At 41.9% G+C, this 25,117-nt stretch overlaps 1 protein-coding gene across 2 annotated transcripts in view; it reads right to left on the minus strand.

The window, feature by feature from the left end:
- Window positions 1-25,117, minus strand: part of Rhp (rhophilin) — a 714,954-nt gene that overhangs the window by 283,899 nt on the left and 405,938 nt on the right. The window contains exon 1 of one of the 2 annotated variants that reach the window (XM_067150400.2): window positions 16,520-16,628. The exons of the other annotated variant lie outside the window; for it this stretch is intronic. The gene's annotated coding sequence lies outside the window, so the exon portion shown is untranslated. Of the gene's footprint in view, window positions 1-16,519; window positions 16,629-25,117 lie in introns of those variants that run through there. 2 annotated transcript variants of the gene reach the window in all.

A 25,117-nucleotide genomic window follows, 5' to 3' on the forward strand; every position in this document is an offset into this window, starting at 1 on the left:
CTCTTAGTGGTATAAAAAAGGCAAACTGTTAATCTAATCGACGGATAACGATGATTAAGACAAGAATTGTAACTTTTAGGAATAAATAAAGAAAATATTCCCATGCGTTATTATATTTTTTATTTACCTAAAATTCGTAGGTCATATCCTTAGGATGATTTTAACACTTAGTTGCTTGCCTGTGGATTGCTTTTATACACAATTGTTCCGCCAAATTATCAGGAAAAATGTCTAAGTTCTTTGCTTTTCGGATTTCGACTCCCCTTAAATTCAATGCAATATTTACATTACTTTCCTTACTTTAAGCGCTGATTAAAGATGATTTCTTTTTTATAAATGTGTCTAATTCAAAAGTAATTTCTGTGATTTTCAATCAGTGTCTTTTCTTCGCTGATGTAGGCCTATTAATTTCTGAGAATTTAGGTGTTATTGGTTTAGTACTTTCGGTGATTTAGAGATACACTATATTGGAAATATCAGTTGCGAGAAACAACCAAATTACAATCTAACTTCAGTACTTGGAGCTCTGATATTTAAGGTCCAAAATGTTCGGTTTATGACGCCATTTACCACTGCAGCGAGGTCATCAGCATTCATTTTCAAACAAGTTTCTCACCATGTGGGCGTATCGTCGCTGATATAGTATTATATATTAAGTTAATGAAATTGTGTGGGTTAAGTAAGTGTTCACAGTGTACTGGATAGTGTTATTTATGCCGAGTGGTTTGGCGTGTCTTCGTGGGATAACATGACATGGCCAGTAGGGTGCACGAAAAATAACAAGGTTTACTCATCTCCCTCGCCCAGCAGTGTCGCCAATCTCATGTTTCTAAAATCCATTTAATAAATGCCGTCCTTTTGTTTGTATCAACATCTTTCCTGTCCGAGCTCCCTTGGTGAACTCTTGTTTTCCTCAGACCCCAATGTACTAGGTGTGCGACTAGGACGTGTTTCATTTTCATGTCCTCCGTTACCCTTCCGTTCTTTTACCGAGGCCTTCAATATTCCAAGGACCGGAGTTATTTATTTTCTGGTTAGTATTAAGAGATATGGTTGCTCAGTTTTACTTCCTCTTAAAATAGTAATCACCGGCCCCTGTGTAGGGGTTGTGCTTGCCTCTTACCCGGAGGAGCCGGGTTCGATTTCTGGCCAGGTCAGGGATTTTTACGTGGTTCTGAGGGCTGGTCCGAGGTTCACTCACCCTACGTGATTACAATTTAGGAGCTATCTGACGGTGAGATGGCGGCCTCGGTCAAGAGAACCAAGAATAACAGCCAAGAGGATTCGTCGTGCTGACCACACGGCACTTCGTAACTTGCAGGCCTTTGGGATTAGCAGCGGTCGCTTGGCAGGCCATGACCCTTCGGGTCTGCTGCGCCATGGAATTTGGTTTGGTTTAAAATAATAATCACTACCATCATTATATGTGATATCATTGTGAAGAGGTCAAGTTTTTACGGCAATATTAGTGTCTAACCTGGTTCGTTAAATAAGGGTCATTAGAAACACCTGTACATACTGTAAATACTACTGTTGTAAAAATATAAAGAAAAGAACCATCGTATGTAAAAATTCTCTCATCGTAAATTAATTAAGCAATGTAAATTAATCATCAATATATACCACAAAGTCATCTCCAAAGTAAAAACTCCGTAATTCAGCATTGTAATCCATTGTAAATACTATTGTACATTTATACCAGTCAGATATTGTAGCAGTGGGAGAGAACTGGGACAAAAAAACCTCTGTCAATGTAAATTAGTGTAAAGTCTGTGTATATTTGTCTCAATTGTAAAAACTATATAACCCACACCACTGTAATCAACTGTAAGTTCACCCTCCAAAATTCGATCATAGTATAAAAATTCTGTCTGTATATACTCGGCTCCAATGAAAAAACTCAGACATTCACCACTGTAAATAAGTGTGAATTTAATTCTGCATGTGTATCACCTCCAATATATAAACTTTGTAAATACAATTAATCGCCAGGGTAAAGAACGGTACCGAATCTCTAAATTCAATCATTGTAATCAATCACTATTATATAAAAATGCAAGCTCAAACTCCACTGCAATAATTGTAAATATTGTAAACTGTAATAATAAGTCAAAAAAGCACTTAGACAGAGCTCGAACTCCCCCCCCCCCCGCATCTCCTTCACCAAACCAAACTGCCCCAATCCACCTCCCGGCTCCTTCAAATCTCCATACCCACTGAATCTCCTGGCCAGAGAGAAGACTGTTACAATTGGCTTTAAGTCGCACCAACACAGATATGTCTTATGGTGACGATGGGATAGGGAAGGACTAGAAGTAGGAAGGAAGAGGCTGTGGCCTTAACTAAGGTATAGCCCCAGCATTTGCCTGGTATGAAAATGGAACACCACGGAAAAAACCATCTTCAGAGCTGCCGGCAGTGGAATCGAACCCACTAGGGCCTATCTCCCGAATGCAAGCTCACAGCTGCACGCCCCTAACCGCATGGCCAACTCGCTCGGTCCAGAGAGAATGCGTCACCTTCTGGTTGGCCCGTGTCTACCCTGCGGGGAGGGGAATGAAAACCTTTCCTAGGTCCTAGGTCAGGGATGGCGAACCTTTTCCAACTAGCGTGTCATTTTAAGTTCGGTTTATTATTCTCAACTGTGGACCGTGTCACTTGTTATTTTGCTTTAAGGAAAATCTACAACCTACAACACCCCCCCTCCCCCTCCCGTCGTAGTTCGTATGCTCAACACTTTAACTCATTTCTACCTCATCACATTTCCGCAAGGAAACCAGAAGAAACAGCTATCCTTGCCTGTAAGATCACATTCATGCTTTCATCAAAACGTGCTGCATACATGTGGGAGTTATCCAAATTAGCTTTCAATTGTTCCGAAACTTCTTCACTCATTTTATTACGATATCCTTGACAGCAGTTCAGCTGGCTGGCATTCCTTTAATTCTGTTAAATATTAGCTGTTAGGGTAGTTTTCAAATAATGTGTCGGACGTCAATAAGAAAGTTTCTTTCAAGAGCTCACCATTAGATATCAGTTTCCCATGTATGCTGTGCTATGCAGTGAGACATTTGGAAACAGCTGCACTGATATTATTTCTTGGCCGGAAAGAAGATACAAAATAGTTTGTTATGTGTAATGTTCGATATTTTGTGAAACGAACTCTCTTCTTCATTCATTTGATATGGAACAAACATTTGAATGATTAGTCTCCAAAACTGCACTTTACATTAAATGTGGGGGATACAATTGTTTTCGAACACAGGCAACACATTTTTCTGCCAGTCCGAATTCCCTTGTCCACAGTTCTTGAAATATACGGTCACCGCATTTGTTAAGTTAATGTTCTTTTCGGCACCGAAAACATGTTCGCGATGTCCGTATACAAAACCACGAGAAAACGACGCTATTTCACTTGACTTTCGGACGTATCAGTGTAGCAGTACTGCACGTCCAAATGGAACTAGTATTGAGATTTTCGATAGTTATTCCTTACACTTGAAACACTATGGCCCGGTTTCATCAACGTGGGTTAAATATTCTCTAACCCTGGGTTTGTTAACTTAGGGTTAATATTTTAACTCATTCTTACAAGTCACGCGTTTCACCAAGCTATTTCGGCAGAGGGTTAACTAACCCTCGCAGGAAACAGCTGTCCTAATAATCAAGGAGGCAGTGACTAAAAATCAGAGATCATGAACACACTTCTTGCGTGGTTCTTTTGTTTATTTATTTCGCTGTATTTAGTTTTCTTCCTCAGGTCCGTGGTAGATATTATTCTTTCGTGATCTTGAACGAAAAATGGAAGAAGTGCAGAAGAGAAATAGTGGCACGAATTTTTCTGCTTTAGAAAAATCACTACTTATTGAATTAGTCACCGAGTACCGAAGTATTATAGAATGCAAGAAGATTGACGGTATACAATTAAAAGAAAAGGAGGATACATGGAAAAGAATAACAGGGGAATTAGTAATATTGCCCACGTTACAGTGCGATCTACGAAACAACTAAAACAGTTCTATAAAAATTTTAGCTTCTCTGTGCCAAGAGTTGTTTTGAAAGTTGGCACACCTTCACAGCAATAACACACACGAAAGTAATGCATTTTTGTATAATCACTACGTAATACACAGTATAATGTTCTTAAGTGTTGTACTATTGAAGTGGTGGTGTGCAGTTGCATTCCTATATGCCACTGCAGTGCTGTCGTTATCAATGTGAAGAATGCTGCCATTCTCAATTCCAACATTCCTGTTCCTTCTACTTCCTGTGAGATACTGATGCAGAGTCAAGTCCTGTGGGGGAAGTTAATCTCGGGTCTCCACAGCAATATTGTGTAATACCGCTGTAGTTTCTAGTTTAGTTCGCAAGCCCAAGTTTGTTTCGATCAGCTGTGTATTCTAACCTCTCGCGAACTTCATCGACGAATTTACTGACGACGGTTTTTGAAGTCTATCTCTTCAGAAATTGTTCCTCAGATAGATTTTCAAAGTCTTTCCTTCTTATTATAGGCCTATTTCTGTTAGGAACACCGTTTAACAAATCTAAATAAAGCAACTCTGCATCAAATGCATGATTTACTGTGGCCATGTCGCTTTTAACCTCTAATAAACAGTTTAACCCAGATGAAAGGATGGGTTAACTTAACTCCGGTCTTAACCTAGAGTTAAAAATAACCCTCCTTGATGAAACGGAATGAACAGTCAAACTCAGAGTTAAAACTGTGTAACTCGGGGTTAAGGTTTAGCCCACGTTGATGAAACCGGCCCTATGAGATATGTATTGTCTGTACTGCAAGACGTATATAAAACCATATGTTCATGTGGCGTGCCACTGAAAACGTGTTCACGTGTCACCCAGTGACACGCGTGGCATAGGTTCGCCATCCCTGTCCTAGGTCATTTACTACGAGGAACAGAGTAGTTATTAGAGTTGTTCGAGCGAGCTAGTTGCGACATTCCGGCTGTGCAACTGGTAGTTTGCATTCGGAGAATGTTAAGTTCGGCCAACTGATAGAGGATGCTGGACACACAAATTATAAGCAAGTGAAAACGAAAGCCTGCAAAGAGAGCAAAGTGGAGAATTGTTGCGAACCGATCTTCGAACTGAAGACAGTTCTGGCAGCTCTAAAGATGGTTTTCACCGAGCTCGATAGCTGCAGTCGCTTAAGTGCGGCCAGTATCCAGTATTCGGGAGATAGTGGGCTCGAACCCCACTGTCGGCAGCCCTGAAGATGGTTTTCCGTGGTTTCCCATTTTCATACCAGGTAAATGCCGGAGCTGCACCTTAATTAAGGCCAGAGCCGCTTCCTTTCCAGTCCTAGTTCTTTCCTCTCATATCGTCATTAACAAGAGTGAGTGGTGGTGATTATTGTTTTAAGAAGTACAACTGGTCAACCATCCTCTATTAACAATGATCAGAGGAAAAGAAGCAAGAGGTCCGAAACTTCGAAAAATGAATGTACCCGCAAAAGAAAGAGAAGGGCCACGAAGGGCATGAAAATTAAAAACTCCCTCGGCCCTCACAAACCTAGTACCGTGGGGGTCGGGAAAGAAGGTCGGATAGGAAAGATTAAAGTGAAGAGACTAGCACAAGTGGAAGCAATGCCAGATTCAGCTTCGCACCCCGTGGTGCCAACCCGCGCTCCCAAGTTAAGAGCCCCTGAGGCCCCTTTTAGACGCCTCTTGCCTCTTACAACAGGTAGCGGATTCCGTGGATGTATTCGATCGCCCTACCCACAAACGAAGTCACTAGAGCTAGTTACAAATAAAGAATTGTGGAGGCGTTTAGTTCATTCATAGAGGCTTGCATACTGAACTCCTGAAAGGTGTAAAAGTCTATAGCGAAGATGGTGCTAATTTAGCTTTCAAAAATATTTAGAACTGAAAACATTAGAAAAAATACATGAAAGGGCGTGTCAAAGAACATAATATTTTCTGAAGGAATATCTTAAAGGTTCTAGAATATGCTGCTGATATGATTAGATCATTACATCAAAAAATATGTAGGCTAAATATTCAATGGAATTTTGTGTTTATAATGCGAACCCAAATTAGCGTCAAAAATACTAGCAAATTTCTGTGCTATTTGCTTTACGTCGCACCGACACAGATATGTCTTACGGCGACGATGGGATAGGAAAGGCCTAGGAATGGGAAGGAAGCGGCCGTGGCCTTAATTAAGGTACAGCCCCGGCATTTGCCTGGTGTGAAAATGGGAAACCACGGAAAACCATCTTCAGGGCTGCCGACAGTGGGGCTCGAGCCCACGATCTCCCGATTACTGGATACTGGCCGCACTTAAGCGACTGCAGCTATCCAGCTCGGTACTAGCAAATTTGATTCGATTTTTAATAATACTAGCATTCATAAAAAAATCTGAACATTAGTTCATGAATTATACTGAATATCCATTAAACATACGATATTTTGTATTTGCTGAGTTATTTTAAAAATGTAACTCGCCACGTTTAACTCTGCGTGATATATTTGTCACAGAACACACCAGAGAATAAATTAACGACTAATAATAATGTTATTTGCCTTACAACCCACTAACTACCTTAACGGTTTTCGGAGACACCAAGGTGCCGGAATTTAGTCCCGCATGAGTTATTTTACGTGTCAGTAATTGTACCGACACGAGGATAACGTATTTTAGCACTTTCAAATACCACCGGGGTCAGAAGGCCAGCGCCTCAACCGTCTGAGTCACTCAGCCTGGCAAATTACCGATTTTCCTATCAGGAATATGTACAGTCGCTCAATAAAAAAGAAAGAGAATGAGCGCATGGTACTGTATGTTCCTCGCAATTAATATATTGTCCGCCATCGTAGCGTAACGGTTAACTGGGAAGTATTAGGAGTGAGGAGACGAGCCGCTCGACTAAACGGTATGATCCAAGCTGTCATTGGAGAGATGGCTTGGGATGGCCCTCGTAGACGAATAAGCTTGACTAGAAATTTTTAAAAATAGGTAAGATGAAGACAACGTTCGAATTCAAGAGGATATTTTTTATATCCGAGTATATTTGTTTCATGGCGCACCGACACAGATAAGTCTTATGGCGACGATAGGATAGGAAAGGGCTAGGAGTGGGAAGGAAGCGGTCGTGGCCTTAATTAAGGTACAGCCCCAGCATTTGCCTGGTATGAAAATGGGAAATCACTAAAAAACATCTTCGGGACTGTCCGACTCGTTGGCTGAACGGTCAGCGTACTGGCCTTCGGTTCAGAGGGTCCCGGGTTCGATTCCCGGCCGGGTCGGGGATTTTAACCTTAATTGGTTAATTCCAATGGCACGGGGGCTGGGTGTATGTGCTGTCTTCATCATCATTTCATCCTCATCACGACGCGCAGGTCACCTACGTGTGTCAAATAGAAAGACCTGCACCTGGCGAGCCGAACCCGTCCTGGGATATCCCGGCACTAAAAGCCATACGACATTTCATTTTTTCATCTTCGGGACTGCCAACAGTGGAGTTCGAACCTACGATCTCACAGCTGCGCGTCCCTAACCCCACGGCCAACTCGCCCGGTAGGACAATTTGGGGCAAATATTTGTTTATAGGAAGAAGAATTAGAGACTGGAATAATTTACCGAAGGAGATGTTCCCAACTTATTTTAAATTATTTAAGAAAAGACAACAACCGATAGGGAATCTGCGACCTGGGCGACAGTCGTAAATGAAAATCAGAGGTAAATAAATTAACGTTCCTCAGCCGGTACAATCGCAAGAGATGTGTGCTCTATAGCTTTGTATCACACTCTCTTCCAAACAAATTCAACATATTCATGTTAAAAATCTCTGATGCCTTGAGAGAAATTCGAAGGCACTTTACCCAACCGTAGCCCCAGAAACGAACAATCGTATATTTACTTAGTACTTACGACGCGAATCGATTTATAATAACAGCTAGGGACTCTCCCACCAACTACCTCCTCCACTAATAGAAAGGAAAGCAGTCGCCTTGGTATTTATTAACCGTAGCAGAACAACAAAAAAGCCTTCATCGTGCAATAGTACCAGCCAGCTGGCTGCCTGGCGAGGCCGCTGCGCTGTTCATTCACCATAACGACCTTCTGGAATGTGCGCCACGCCCGCTAATGTTAAATGGGTGAGCGACTTGAGTGAACTCCTGTCAGAAGCTGCTACGAATGTTATATCGGCTGGAGACTTCAATGCTCGGACTGGGTGACAAGAAACCTGTCTGCAGAATACCGACCAGCATTGTGGGACAGGCAACGTTAAGTACATTATGTAATGGTGTGAGGACTGTATCAAAGATGGAGGGAGGGGTGAGGGGGTTCGGTTTAAGGGGGAGTTACACCTTCTGTTAGCTTAAAATTGGTATTTCTTTTTAGCTTAGCAACATCCAATTCTTAAAATGCAGCATGCTTGAAATACAATTTTTCAACTTTCTTTACGTCGCTGGAAAGGGCTAGGATTAGGAAGGAAGCAACCGTGGCCTGGTGTGAAAATGGGAAACCACGGATATCCATTTTCAGGGCTGCTGACAGTGGGGTTCGAACTCACTATTTCCCGGATGCAAGCTGACAGCTACGTGACCCAAACCACTGAGCTACTTGCTCGGTAATCCATTTGTTACTATTAGTGAAATAATGATCAGATTTTTTAAAGTCCAATAATTTTTAACGTAGAAGACATTCTTTTTCGGCGGACGTACCTGATCAGAAGCGACACATGAAGAGCGCGTGTGTGTGTTCTACCATGGTCATAGTTACCATAGTCCGACTCGTTGGCTGAATGGTCAGCGTACTGGCCTTCGGTTCAGAAGGTCCCGGGTTCGATTCCCGGCCGGGTCGGAGATTTTAACCTTCATTGGTTAATTCCAATGGCTCGGGGGCTGGGTGTATGTGCTGTCCCCAACATCCCTGCAACTCACACACCACACATAACACTATCCTCCACCACAATTACACGCAGTTACCTACACATGGCAGATGCCGCCCACCCTCATCGGAGGGTCTGCCTTACAAGGGCTGCACTCGGCTAGAAATAGCCACACGAAATTATAATTATTATAGTTACCATAAATCAATGTTAGATATAACTTCAGGCAGTGTAGAATATGCCTATGATACATGCTTCATTTACCTATTTCTGTATGTTAAACACTCTTAGGGCAAATATTAATTGTCTTTTAGAATAAAATAATAACAGTAGTAATAATTATAAACTGGGCTAGGTAGTTCAAGTGGTAGAACGTTGGCCTGAGCTCAAGTTGCGGGGTTCGATCCCAGTTCAGTCCGGCAGTACTTGAAGGTGCTCAAATACGTCAGCCTCGTGTCGATATATTTACTGGTACGTTAAACAACTTTTGCGGGACAAAATTCTGGTCCCTCGGCGTCTTCGAAAACCGTAAAAGTAGTTGTTAGAGAGGCGTAAAGTCAGACTCCTTGGCTGAATGGTCAGCGTTGAGGCTTTCGGTTCAGAAGGTCCCGGGTTCGATTCCCGGCCGGATCGGGGAATTTTAGTTGTGTCTGCTTAATTCTTCTGGCTCGGGGACTCTTCATATTCAGACAACACACCACATTACCATCCACAACAGAAACACACAATAGTGATTACATCCCTCCATATAGGGTTGGAGTCAGGAACGACATCCGGCCATAAAACAGGGCCAAATCCACGTGTGTGACAGTTGACACCCGCGAAAGTGATCGAAGAAGAAGAATAAGAAGTTAGAGGTGTGAAACCAATAACATTATAATGAACAATTATAAACACACCGCAAATAATTATGCAATATGAATTTAAGTTAATTGCTCCCCAATTTTCAAGTTGCCATTATGACAGGGTATACCATTAAGTACTGTATGCAAATTTAGCTCTATAAAAAAATTCACAGTCACATTAGGATTGATCCACAAACAATATGAAATAATGAGGATTATGTAAGTGGTTTCACAAAATGCGAAAGGAGCTTTTCAATGACAATAAGGCAACCTTCTTGACAATGGTACGATGGATGATAAAATCAAGTCTTAAGTTCCTACAAAAGGAAAAATCCTCTAATTTTTTATTAATGTCTTGATGGAGTGAAAGTGCATAATGAGAATCAGAGATGTAACTGGTAATCCGATTGAGGGGATTGTTAATAAAGGTTTCCGATATCTTCATATGGTTATGACGGTATTTAAGGTTTGCAGTAAGGAGTTAAAGAAGAAGGCGTTTAATTCACTGGTTAAGACTCCAATCAGAGCACGGTTTCAGTGGATGGTACACTCACCAAGATTACTTGATTCGAGAACTGGTAATGATCCAAACGGAAGTAGCGTGATTTGTTCTGGGTGATTTTCGACAAAGGAGTGGGGTTACGAAAATGTTGCAGACTTTGGTTTGGGAAGACTTGAGAGTAAGGAGACGATCTGCTCGGCTAAGTGGTATGTTTCGAGCTGTCAGTGGAGAGTAGGCGTAGAATGAAATTGGTAGACAAGTAAGCTTGAATGGAATTTTCAAAAGTAGGGAAGATTGTAATAATGAAGGTAAAGTTGTAATTCAAGAGGAAAAATTGGGGCAAATATTTGTTCATAGGAAGAGGAGTTAGGGATTGGAATAATTTACCACTTTCTTTGAATTCACTGAAAAATATAAGTTTTTTTTTTGCTAGTGGGTTTACGTCGCACCGACACAGATAGGTCTTATGGCGACGATGGGACAGGAAATGGCTAGGAGTGGGAAGGAAGCGGCCGTGGCCTTAATTACGGTACAGCCCCAGCATGTGCCTGGTGTGAAAATGGGAAACCACAGAAAACCATTTTCAGGGCTGCGAAAAAGATTAGATAAACAACTGATAGGGAATCTGCTACCTGAGTGACAGCTCTAAATTTAGATCACTGACTGATTGTTTCTTGAAACCAAAAGTTGCGCAAAAGTAGGAGAGCTTGTTTGAAATGGTGCGTGTACACCCTACAAAAAGCCCTACAACCTCTGACCTTTGAAGCTGATACCTGAGACGAGAGAAAGTTTCTCTACAAACCAAACTCCATGGCGCAACAGCCCCGAAGGGCTATGGCCTACCAAGAGACCGCTGCTCAGCACGAAGGCCTGCAGATTACGAGGTGTCGTGTAGTCGGCACGACGAATCCTCTCGGCCGTTATTCTTGGCTTTCTAGACCGGGGGCGCCATCTCACCGTCAGATAGCTCCTCAACTGTAATGAGGTAGGTTGCGCGGACCTTGAACTAGCCTTCAGATGCAGGTAAATATCCCTGACCTGGTCAGGAATAGATCCCAGTGCCTCGGGATAAGAGGCAGGCAAGCTACTCTTGCGGGGCGAGTGAGTACAGGCGGATAATAAAATACTGCTATTTGTTTTAAGTCGCACCGACACAGATAGATATTATGGCGACGATGGGACAGGAAAGACCTAGGAATGGGAATGAAGCGGCCGTGGCCTTAATACAACCCCAGCATTTGCCTGGTGTGAAAATGGGAAACCACGGAAAACAAGCTTCAGGACTGCCGACAGTGGGGTTCGAACCCACTGTCTCCCGGATGCGAGCTCACAGCTGAGCGCATCCTAACCGCACGGCCAACTCACCCGGTGATAATAAAATACTATAAGAGAAGTAATCCAATTGACAATCGCGTCTATTACCGGCCTCTCAATGTTCCCATGAACAATACTCAGGTAATTTTCATTTAAACGGGCGAGTTGGCCTTAATTAAGGCCACGGCCGCTTCCTTCCAACTCCTAGGCCTTTCCTATCCCATCGTCGCCATAAGACCTATCTGTGTCGGTGCGACGTAAAGCCCCTAGCAAAAAAAAAATCATTTACATGTTAGAATCGTTTCATTGTTATGAAAATGTATTTTACACATGGAATTATGAAAGAAAATTCACAGCCTGTTTCCAGTCATTCAACCGGGTCAGGAATGGAATGAATTAAGGCCCATCAAGCAGTGAGTATGGAAGTTGTGCCGGCTGCCGAAGACTGTCGCACTACTCTGGGACAATGATTAATAACTGACAGATGAAAGGAACTATTGGAGAGTGTGGATAGAATGAAAGATGACACCGAAAAACGGAGTACCTGGAGAAAAACCTGTCCCGCCTATGCTTTGTCCAGCACAAATCTCACGTGGAATGACCGGGATTTAAACCACGAAACCCAGCGATGAGAGGCCGACGCGCTGCCACCTCAGCCACGGAAGCTCTAATTTTTTCATTAAAACTATTTCAAAATATTTAAAATCAGTGCGGTTTAATGTACTTACATAATATAAATGGGCTTTGCACTATAAATACTGCAATTTATTGGTCTATTTCTGAAATGTGTTTAAGGACAAGATACTTCACAACTGATCTCTAAGAACCGAGCGAGTTAGACGTGCGGTTTAGGCCGCGCAGCTGTGAGCTAGCATTCGGGAGATAGTGGATTCGAACCTCACTGTCAGCTCCCTGAAGATGGTTTTCGGCGGTTTCCTATTTTCACACCAAGCAAATGATGGGGTTGTACCCTAATTAAGGCCACGATCGCTTCCCTCCGAATCCTTCGAATCCTTACTACCCTTGCGTCGCAAAAAACAATCCATATGTTAGTGCAACATTAAAACACTAGCAAAAAATGTAATACTGAACCATTAACATTTATAAAAGTTCCTTTTCCAAGTATGAAAGTATTAGGACCATAGGCTCATACGGTAGCTAGACACATCTTCCATTATTATTATTATTATTATTATTATTATTATTATTATTATTATTATTATTATTATTATTATTACAAGGAAATGGACGCAATGCGGACTCAGCTAGAGGCCCTGTACAGTAAACCATACGGCCAAGTTGAGAGCCCCTGAGAAGGGATAAATTAGAACAAAAGTGGGTTCAAATACAGTCTATCATCCTAAAGTAGATATCCCTTGTTTTTCTGCTGCAAATCGGGGCAAAATCGTCCACACAGTGGACGACCTACTCGTTCCCAAGTCCAGTTCTATTCATTTTAGCTCGCATAGAGACGTACAAGCACTGCAATCGCATAGACTTCACATTTATAACCACACTGGAATGAAGACCAAGATATTCCAAACCTCAGAACTGAATCTACAGCGAGAGGATGGACGGACCGCATGAGGAGAAGACCGCGCAACGCACGGAAATATGGTGTTTAATCTGTAGGAAAACTCCAGCACAAACGAGGACTTTATCCGTCATTGACAAACAGTTTCACGGTGAGCTGTTTCCAGGCGCAGTGACTCGCTCAGTATCTGTGAAACCTCGTCGCCAAGTGGTTAGATAATACTTGTCTCCACGCCCACACAAACAGGACACGACCAGCAAACAGGCAGTCAATACCTGGCCTTCTCAACAAATACCACAAGTCTCCTTTAATAACATGCTAATACACACACATCCCGGCAACAAACACCCTCATTGTTGACGTAATCACATTCACTAATGCGTGTTATGGAGTGCAATAGTGTTTTCTTTCACAGTCGAAATTTCGTCCTCTTCTAGGAAGGGCATTGTCGAGACTGTTATTTTATTATCAATACTTTCGTGTGGCTATTGATAGACTGGTGCAGTCCTTTCAAGACAAATACTTCAAACGAGAGTGGGCGGCGTCTGCTGTGTGCAGCCAAGAGAATTAAACATTTAAGATTAAAATCCCTCAACCAAGCGAGTTGGCCGTGCGGTTAGAGGCACGCAGCTCTGAGCTTGCATTCGGGGGATAGTTGGTTCGAACCCCACTATCGGAAGCCCTGAAGATCGTTTCGGTGGTTTCCCATTTCCACACAGCTGGATAATATTGATAATAAAATTAGAGTCTCGACAATGCCCTTCCTAGAAGAGGACGAAATTTCGACTGTGAAAGAAAACACTATTGCACACCGTAATACGCATTAATGAATGTGATTACGTCAACAATGACTGTTTATTGCCGGGATGTGTGTGTGTGCCTTTATTAAGACCACGGCCGCTTCCTTCCCACTCCCAGCCCTTTCCTGTTCCTTCGTCGCCAAAAGACCTCTCTGTGTCGGTGCGACGTAAGGAGAATTGTAAAATCCCTCGACTCGCTCGAGAATCGAACGCGGTACCCCGAAGCCAGACGACCAAGGTTACTGAGCACTCAGCCATGGAACAGTACGTCAAGAATGAGAAAATAGAGTTATCTGTGTACAGGTTAAGACGTTCTGTGAAGGAGTCAAAGGAAGTCTTTAATCGCGACATTAACTGGGTTAGAGTGGGTAGCTCAATGCTCGGCCATCTTTGTCGCCATAAGACCTATCTGTGTCGGTGCAACGTAAAACAAATACCAAAAAAAAAAAGGTGTTTACAAAGTCATTTCTTAAATGATTTCGAAGAAATTGGAAATTTATCGAACATTTCCCTTGAAAATCGACAGCCTGTTTCCAGTCATTCGACCGGGCCAGGAATGGAATTAATGAAGCACCTATCTAGCGGCGAGGATAGGAATTGTGCCCGCTGCCAAAGCCTGCCGCACTCCTCTCGGGCAAAGATTAATACATGGCAGATTAAACGAAATGACACTGGAGAGTGTTGCTGGAATGAAAGATGACAGGGAAAACCCGAGTACTCGGAGAAAAATCTGTCCCGCCCCCGCTTTTTCCAGCACACGGAACCCAGCGGCGAGAAGCCGGTGCGCTGCCGCCTGAGCCACGCAGACTGTCTGATAAATTATACAGTCCCTAAATCCTCTTACCATAAATGAATATTTGGCCCAATTTGTCCTCTTGAATTCCAACTTTATCTTGCATTACTTATGATATTTCCTATCTGTAGAAACTCCACTCAAGCTCGTTCGTCTACCAATGTCATCCGTGCCATTTCTCCACTGACAGCTCGTCTCCTTACTTCCCAGTCGTAACGTTAGGGCAGGCGGGCCCGGGCCCCGCAGACTCCTCGGAAATAAATAAAAATAATGTATATCTAGCCCCAATGTCACTCTGCACGGAAATGATCAGGGTGGTTTTGTAGAAACAGTCATTTTTAAAAAATGTACGTTGATAAATTGCCACTTGTTTGCGCTTAGGAGAAGTAACAATGCGGTACGCCTCTGTGGTGTAGTGGTTAGTGTGATTAGCTGCCTCCCCCGGAGGCCCGGGTTCCATTCCCGGCTCTGCCAAGAAATATGAAAAGTGGTACGAGGACTGGAACGGGGTCCACTCAGCCTCGGGAGGTCAACTGAGTAGACGTTGGTTCGATTCCCACCTCAGCCATCCTGGGAGTGGTCTTGCGTGGTTTCCCCACTTCTCTTCCAGGCAAATGCCGGGATGGTACTTAACTTAAGGCTACGGTCGCTTCCTTCCCTCTTCTTTGTCTATCTTTTCCAAACTTCCCATCCACCCGCAAGGCTCCTGTTCAGCATAGCAAGTGAGGCCGCCTGGGCGAGGTACTGATCATCCACCCCAGTTGTATCCCCGACCCAGAGTCTGAAGATCCAGGACACTGCCCTTGAGGTAGTAGAGGTGGGATCCTCGCTGAGTCCGAGGGAAAAACCGATCCTGGAGCGTAAACAGATAAAGAAGAAGTAACAATGCTTCCCATCCCTCGCAACACCGCGACCGCTCCTTGAAAAATAATTACAGCAATGAAAATTGATATCAAAATATCATATTCCAGTTAGAAAATAATACTTTGCTGATGTGTAATGCACCTGGGATTGTATTATGCAGAAATATTGCTGAACATTTAACTTTTGTCACGCAGTTCCTCAAACTTTTCAAACTTCATTTGAGCAGTTTTTGATTTAATTTTGTTCTTATTTGTTTATTTGTAATTGAATAAATTGTTATAACCGAGACTTCGGTATCGGTACCAGAGTATGGTTCTGTGGTTACTACAAAATGAAAACAAAGTTAAGTACGAACATATAAGTGATGCATGGTTGGCAGTTCAGGAGCTCTGCCGAGGCTGTCAAACACAACCTATTAAACATTATTTTTAATAATCTTCAGATAACGAATAATCACTTTGTTTATATAACTTGACGTTTCTTCTACCTGTTGTCATTACAATTATATTAGTTATTCATAAGTTTTTAAATGTTTTTTTGGTTGGTTTGGAGGGGGGCAATGTTTATTTTGGCGGGCGGGCCCGTACCGCATTCGTTACCCACTATCCCAGCCCAAGTTTGCAAAGGTTATCCGACCTTAAAACTTGGTTAAATCCACATGAAGTGCCGACCACAAATAAATGGGAAAAGGCCAGGAATAATAATAAATAATAATAATAAGAATAAAGTTCGCGTTTTACTGCTTGGTAGCAGACACTTCGGATAAGTAAGAGTTTCTCTAAAAAAAAAGGAATAAATCGGACACTAAAACATCTTAAATGAAAATTTTGTTACGTATTTGTGTCGTTTCATTATAACATACGTATTCTATATACGATTTTCTCATGAAAACGGTTTAATTTTTATTTCATAACGCTTGATAATGCCCTATGTAGGGTGGACGAAACGTTAGCCACGGAAACAGCAGAACAAAGCATAATACTGTAAAGGTGTTAAAAATAGTAAACATCTACCGTTGTAATGGCCCAGCTGTCACTTCACTATGAGCGCTCTCCGCGCTGGCACTGCACTGTACACAACACACTTCACTCGTACGGTCCGGGGTCCGAGACACAACTGGTCTCTCTCTCACTCCTCTCACCGTGGATTGCGGTCAGCGCGCTAACGGCAGCTCTGGGCTCCCATCTTGGTCACCGTGACACAACCTCCCTGCCGCGTGACACTCCCTCCGTAACTCCGGGGCCCAGATTTTTATGTAATATGAAAGTGCAAAATATGTACAAAAATGTAGTAAATGTCAGTGAAATGTGTGTTTGTATGTTCAGTCCTCAGCCCTAAGGCTGGTTGGATCCTCAACAGCTCCGCCATCAACTGTCATAGATGGCCTAGGCATCACTGAAGAGGCGTACTAGAGAAATGAGGAGTGAGATAGTTTCCGGTTGCTTTCCACACCGAGCCAGAAGTTGTTGTTACATATCTGTCTGCCAAGCCCACTGGAATGCATAAATCAACTGACCCTATGAGCGACATTTTCACACCATTCAATAGCAGGGACTGGCTGCAGAAGGAATGGCATTACTAGCATCACTCACACCTCAGTCGCTTTCATATTGTCAAAGCCAAGAATAAAACTGAGACAGGTCAATGAAAGTAACAAAATTGCTCTAGCCTATACCAGAAGACTTAGTGCACTGTAAACACTAGGTCCTTCCAGCAAAGGCAAATCAGTGAAAATTCAGTTAGGTGGAAATGTAGTTAACAGTCTGGCCTATGCTGACGACTTTGCCTTAATGGCAGATTGTGCCGAAAGCCTGCAGTCTAATATCTTGGAACATGAAAATAGGTGCAATGAGTATGGTATGAAAATTAGCCTTTCGAAGACTAAACTGATGTTAGTAGGTAAGAAACCCAAGAGAATTAAATGTCAGATTGTTGAAACAAAGATGGAACAGGTAGATAATTCTAAGTATTTAGGTTGTATGTTCTCCCAGGATGGTAATACAGTAAGTGAGATTGAATCAAGGTGCAGTAAAGCTAATGCAGTGAGCTCGCAGCTACGATGAACAGTATTCTGTAAGAAGGAAGTCAGCTCCAGGATGAAACTATCTTTACATCGGTCTGTTTTCAGACCAATTTCTGCTTTACGGGTATGAAAGCTGGGCTGGGTGAACCCAGGATATCTTATTCATAAGTTAGAAGTAACAGACATGAAAGTAGCGAGAATAATTGCTGGTACAAACAGGTGGGAACAATGACAGGAATGTACTCGATAGACGAAGCTGTACGCAAAAACCGGCTTCGGTGGCGGGGTCATGTGAGGCGAATGGAGGACGCTAGGTTACCTAGGAGAATAATGGACTCAGTTATCGAGGATAAGAGAAGTAGTGGGAGACAAAGACGACGATGGTTAGTCTCAGTTTATAACGATTTAAAGATAAGAGGTATCGAACTAAATGAGGCCACAACACTAGTTGCAAATAGAGGATTGTGGCGACGTTTAGTAAATTCACAGAGGCTTGCAGACTGGTCCCTGAAAGGCATAACGGTATATAATGATGTATGTATGTATGTATGTATGTATGTATGTATGTATGTATGTATGTATGTAGGCCTATGTATAAAATGTCCGGCTCCATGGCTAAATGGTTAGAGTGATGACCTTTGGTCACAGGTGTTCCGCGTTCGATTTCCGGCAGCGTCGGGAATTTTAACCATAATTGGTTAATTACGCTGGCACGGGGGCTGGGTGTATGTGTCGTCTTCATCATCATTTCATCCTCATCACGATGCGCAGGTCGCCTACGGGAGTCAAATCATAAAAGACCTGCACCTGGTGAGCCGAAGTCCTCGGACACATCCCGGCACTAAACGCCATACGCCATTTCATTTTTTAATATATAAAATAAGCGTTTTGTCCATACATTAAGAAAGAATGGCATTTCTGTATCGGTCGTGTCCACAGTAACAAAGAAATATTTTTTTAAAAATTTTCCGTCATCTTTGTCTATCTGTATGTATGTATGTATGTATGTATGTGCGTCACGAAGAAATAGCTGAAGAGACTAATGAAAATCGGTATGTAAAGTCGGGGAACAAGGCACTACCATCTAGGGCAGCGTGTCAATTAAGTTCTTGTTTATTACTTTTTACTGTTGAGTATGACATCGGTTATTTTCCTTTAAAATCCTCGTGAATCGCCCCTCATTTGACTTCGTTTAGGTAATTAGATTGCAAAGCAAAGTCACCTCCGTACAGGCCATGAAGGCCTTTGGAGGAGTGGAAGGTGAAGGCTTCCACCATTGTTAACCTCGGCACGTGATGGGGTAGAGTGGTTAGCTCTACGCCCGGCCGCCTTTGCCCCAAGGAATGAACCTGGTACTCATTTTTGGTGTAGGCTGAGTGAACCTCCGGAAGTGGAAATCTTGTTTCTTAAATTTTACGACTTCCTGACGGGGATTAGAACCCACGTCCTTCCGGGCGAACCGAGCACGCCTTTACCGCATCGGCCAGGAAGCCCCTTAATTAGATTGCATTACATATAAATCCATTCGACTGAATGTTACAAGGTTTTATTTTGCAAACATCACTGAAAAATACATTTGTTTAAATAGGTACATTTTAAGAATAAAATACATTTTTGCTTCAGCCTAATAATACTTGTAAAAAATATGGCCAAATAATTAATTGTGACATACTTCTTTATTAAAGCGTAGTGTTGAAATATGCTATGCTCCAAGATTTTCGCCCTATTTATTGCATGTTTAAACGATTAAGCCGGCCCCGTGGTGTAGAGGTAGCGTGCTTGCCTCTTACCCGGAGGTCCCGGGTTCGATTCCCGACGAAGTCAGGGATTTTTACCTGCACCTGAGGACTGGTTCGAGATCCACTCAGCCTACGTGATTAGACTGTGAGATAGCGACCCCCGTCTAGAAAGCCAAGAATAACAGCCGAGAGGATTCGTCGTGCTGACCACACGATACCTCGTAATCTGCAGGCCTTCAGGCTGAGCAACGGTCGCTTGGTAGGCCAAGGCCCTTCAAGGGCTGTAGTACCATGTGCTTTGGTTTGGTTTTTAAAACGATTAGAATATGTTAGTATTTTGTGTGGTGTGCGATAGGTTCGCCATCCCTGATAAAAATAAAAATCCACAGCCTGTTTCCAGTCATTCGACCGGGCCAGGAATGGAATGAATGAAGCCCCCATCTAGCGGCGAGAACAGGAATTTTACCGGTTGCCGAAGCCTGTCGCAATCCTCTGAGGCAATGATTAATGACTGACAGATGAAATGAAATGAAATGATATTGGAGACTGTTGCTGGAATGCAAGATGACCGGGAAAACCGGAGTACCCGGAGAAAAACCTGTCCCGGTTCTACTTTGTCCAGCACAAATCTCGCATGGAGTGACAGAGTTTTGAACCACAGAACCCAGTGGTGAGAGGCTGGCGCGCTGCCACCAGAGCCACGGAGGATCCTTCCATCCCTGACCTAGGCTATACATAGTTTTATTCGCGCTGAGTGAAATGGAAGTTTAGGGGAACACCTAAAATTCAATTCTCTAAAATCTATGTCATTAGTGCTCCTATCGATAAATACTACATAACTAAAGTTATATAGAAAAAAATGTTCGATCATTTATGTCTTATACATTTTTACCGTACCGGCTATAACAGAGATATTAATGGATTTCGATTTTTGTTGCAAGTCCATATCACTGCTGAGCCATGACAAAATAGGTGAACAGAATGTCATGAAAATCAGAATGTAAAGTCGGAGAATAAAACACTACACTCTAGGCTATACATAACTTTATTCACGCCAGATGAAACTGTAGTTTAGGGGAAGGCACCTAACATTAATTTTAAATACCTATGTTATTATGCAATTTAATAAAACCTTATCCACGACGTGTATTCAACTTTATCTGGAATTCTGTATATAATGTTGAATTTCATACCGAAGCACGGGTACATCAGTTAGTATGTAATATTCATAAAATACGAAACAGAATTGAGGGACTAAATTTACAAAAAATGTTCGTAAACTCTATTTATTATGACTTATGGTTAAGACATGAGAGAATAAAAGTGTTTTAAACACGTCCGTATTTTATGACAAGTTCATCATTATTGCTTATGGTAATGTGCTAATTTCCTATTACCCTCATGCACTGAAAATGAAACAAATAAACGATACGAAACCATGTTAAACTCGTATTATAGTACTGTAACTCCTTGATCGTGATGCGCAGTGTACTTCTTCAAGTTGTTCATTGCTCTTCTCTTGTAGGCTGAGAAGGAACGTTCAACATCGCAGGAAGTCACCGGTGCATATTTTAAAAGATAAAACTAACTGGATGAAATATATTCTTGTTCGCCACTAATGATCTTGCAAAGAGATAGAGAACTCCATGGAGTTTATTAGCAACTCTGACCAATGAAAGGCAACTATCCATCCCAGATTCTGAGAAAGGATTAGCGCTGTTGCATGTAGTTCAGGCACTCGGACCTACTATATTTCACAGAAAAAAGGTTAGAAATTCCAGTTTTAAAGGAATTGTAAAGACAACTTTAGCAGTTGAAATATATTCTATATGAGATGAAATTCGCCAATTATTTTACTATACCCGAAAAATTACACGAGTTGACATATCTTTTTAAATTTAATAAATGCCTAGATATGCACAAAAATGTTACATTATTCACATGGTATGCAAAAATATGTAATATTACTGAGAATATGCAAAAAATATGTGAAATTAAACATATTTAAAACAAAGTAACACAAAGAAACAAAGTAACCTTTTTATCGTGATGGGCAATGTGTCACCAAGTAAGTTACTTCTTGTTTTCAACTGTGATGTTTTGGGGCTGAGAAGGACCGTTCAACATAACAGAATAATTGTGACTAACGTTTTACAAGAGGTTCGTCTTCCCCTAATGGCGGACTTTGGCGTTGATGTTTTTTCTTAATTGTTACGGTATTATTATTATTATTATTATTATTATTATTATTATTATTATTATTATTGTTCCGAGGTATCTGTGGAACAGCAGAGGTGAAAGAAGGTGCGGGGGTGAACGGGTCTCAAACTACGAAATTAAAGTTAATTTAAAATTTAACAAGGTTATATTTTCTTTTCAAAATTCAGAAATAACAAGAATGGCAGGTACAGAGTAGCAAGGCAACAAAAGTACAATTACAGTATTTACCGGATTTGGGCTTCGAGCCCCGAACTCACAATTCTTGGGCAATTAGCCCAACTTTACTCCAAAATAAGTTTTAACAGAGGGGCAGAAAACCCCATTCATGCCCAGGAGCACTTGCTCCAAAATTACACAGTAAAGCCTCCTCGAGGCATACAACGCTCAATTTTCAAGAAAGAGCCACTCGCTCTCAAACCTTAAGCCTATCAAAGGCCACACCAAACTCCACTTTCAAGTTGTCCTCCACGGACACGAAAACAGGGGTAAAATACCCAACCTACTGAGGCCTATTAAGAGAGAAAATGTTAATTACATGGCCTCTAAAATACCAATTTGAGAGGAGGCGATCTGCACTCCTAATACATTTGTTTAAAACCTAATCTGGCACTAGGCCGCTAATGCAAGGGCTAATCCCATACTAAAGAGGTGACTTTAGAAAGAAGCGATTTACATTACGTTAAGGAAGAATTGGTTGTGAAAAATAAGTTCACCTCAAAACAATATGAGTGGGAGCTCGAGAGGGTTAAGCACTCTCTATCCCAATATGTAACTTTAAAAGAGAATAGATGCTAAGAGTCTTTACATTTTAGGGAAAAGTTACATGGTGGAAACGCTTCGGACCCGCCCCGAGAGTTCAACTGCTGAGCTAGCAAGAAAAGAAGTTATTAAACGGCCATTACCTTGTTGTTGAACTGCTGCCCGAAGAAAGAGGCGCTTCCCGCCCCCTGCTACGTACTTTACACACTGAAAGATGGTACAGAAGTGGCCCGGAGACCCTAAAATCAGCAGTTTATATACTCTCGCGGAAAGTTCGAGGCGTTTGAGGAATGAGAACACCCTCCCACAAAAACTTTATTGGCTAGGGTTAAGCAGCATATCCCCGTTGAGGAAGATACACCTGATTGGTCGTAAATTAATTAAAGAAATTCGGGATTGGCTAAATTCAAAACAAGGGGAAGGAAAGGGTTATACAGCCAACTTAAACAATAACAGAAAGAAATTTAACAAGAAACAAACTTTTGACATAAAAATTTCTCCCAAAAAACAGTTCTTTCACTTCACACTAGGGTGCACTATTGTAGTTCTTCAGTAGTGTCCTCTAGAAGAGAAAGTTCACACTTCTTACTACAGGTAAAACAAAAATACACCAAAAACGACCTAGTTCAGAAACTTCAAAATTTCCAAGTAGTGACATCTTCTGAGAAACTTGAAAATTAATACATTAGATAAAGTTCAGACTTCCTCCACCAGAGGAGTTTCAACTGGCGCATAGTTTGAATTAGCGGCGTGGAGGTGTACCGCCCGGTACAATTATTATTACAACTTAGGCCTGGAACATATAACTGTAGGAACTATTGTTCCTATGTATTGGACTAACTGTTTACCGTTCTTTGAAATTAAATGTGTATAACTTACAGATATTCTGTGACAGAGAGTACCTTCTTGAGTCTGTTATAGGACGTTTTTGATTGTGGACGTACAGTACATGTGCCTGCCAGCTGACCGAAGGAAGAGACAGACAGGCTGGTACAAACACGTCGCTATGTTTTATGCGACTGAATAGAGACACGATAACATTCGCAGTCTGTTATGAGGTGTGACTTACTTACGATCCGAGGTAAGAGGCTGTTCGGAAGCAGTGTTGTAGTGGAAAATTTAGTTGTGGGGGAACGGTGTATACCGCGGAGCGCTATGGAATAGCTCTAAGAATGGAGAGGATCCAAGGATCCTCCACCCTCCTACAGAAAACGTTTCAAAATTGAGAACAAAATGGCGAGTTTTGAGACCCTTTGCGTGTAATTTCAATTAAAAACACTATCCAAGATTGGGGCATTTTATTACTATTCTTCTTGATCTTCCTCTACCGCTTTTCCTCGCCTGTAGGTTCGTGGCGTGCGAACTGTGTCGTACATGTGGATTTGACCCTGTTTCACGACCTGATGCCCTTCCTGACGCCAACCTTATGTGGAGGATGCAATCACTATTGCGTGTTTCTGTGGTGGTTGGTAGTGTGGTGTGTTGTCTGAATATGAAGAGAAGAGTGTGGGGACTAACACAAACACCCAGTCCCCGAACTGGATGAATTAATCAGATGCGATTAAAATCCCTGACCCGACCGGGAATCGAGTCCGGAACCCTCAGAACCGAAGGCCTCAACGCTGATCATTCAGCCAAGAAGTCGGACATTTTTATTTCTATTATCTTAAGAGCTTCGCGTGTGATGATTTACAGGATCCACGACATCTGTTGATCTGCAGAAATCTGCCTGAAAGTTGCAGCATGAACAATTTAATTTCTGCTAATGATAAGGCCATCAAGACTGCTAAATTTTGGTCCTCACACTCCATTCGGTAATGTAGTTTGTATACTTACAGATTTCTCTATGTAAAATTGATATCCTGGACACATAAAATAAAGAATAAAAAGAAATTACTATTAATATAAAATTATTTTCATTGTGTTTTCTTAATGGCGATGAACCGAAAATCTATTTACAGTTCATTCTTATCATCATCAAACAATTCAAAATGTAATTGTTCTGATTATCTCACTCTTACTTACGTTCGTAGAATTATACGACTGAATTGATGTAAAAATACAATATTAGTTATGTTTATTTGCTCAACTTCTTTATTGCAATAATATCCTTGACATAAAACATAAGTGTGAATTATATCAGTTGTTTTAAACTTAAGACAATTACCAGCTATCTACTTCAAAAGCGTGGTCGAGAACAAACCCTTTATATTTACGTTAGTAAGTTATTCAAAACATTCATAAATCGCATATATACTGATGTTATTTCAGTTCAAAAAAGAAAATAGTTAATTATTTATTTTGTTTTAAAACGTAGAATAGAATAGAGAAAGAGCATTCGTTTATTGCAATTCATTAAATTTGATATATGCATTTCATTCTCCTCTTACAATTATTTGACTATTCTTTTTTTTAAAATCTGTTTACCCTCCAGGGTTGGTCTCTCCCTCGGACTCAGCGAGGGATCCTACCTCTACCGCCTCAAGGGCAGTGTCCTGGAGCGTGAGACATTGGGTCGGGGATACAACTGGGGAAGATGACCGGTACCTCGCCCAGGACGCCTCAGCTGCTATGCTGAACAGGGGCCTTGTGGGAGGATGGGAAGATCGTAAGGGATAGACCAGGAAGAGGGAAGGAAGCGGCCGTGGCCTTAAGTTAGGTACCATACCGGCACTCGCCTGGAGGAGAAGTGGGAAACCACGGAAAACCATTTCGAGGATGGCTGAGGTGGGAATCGAACCTCCTCTACTCAGTTGACCTCCCAGCCCTCGTACCACTTTTCAAATTTCGTGTCAGAGCCGGCAATCGAACCCGGACTTCCGGGAGCAGTAACTAATCATACTAACCATTACACCACAGAGGCGGACAAA

This window comes from Anabrus simplex, chromosome 6 (assembly GCF_040414725.1).
Source record: "Anabrus simplex isolate iqAnaSimp1 chromosome 6, ASM4041472v1, whole genome shotgun sequence".
NCBI lineage: Eukaryota > Metazoa > Arthropoda > Insecta > Orthoptera > Tettigoniidae > Anabrus > Anabrus simplex.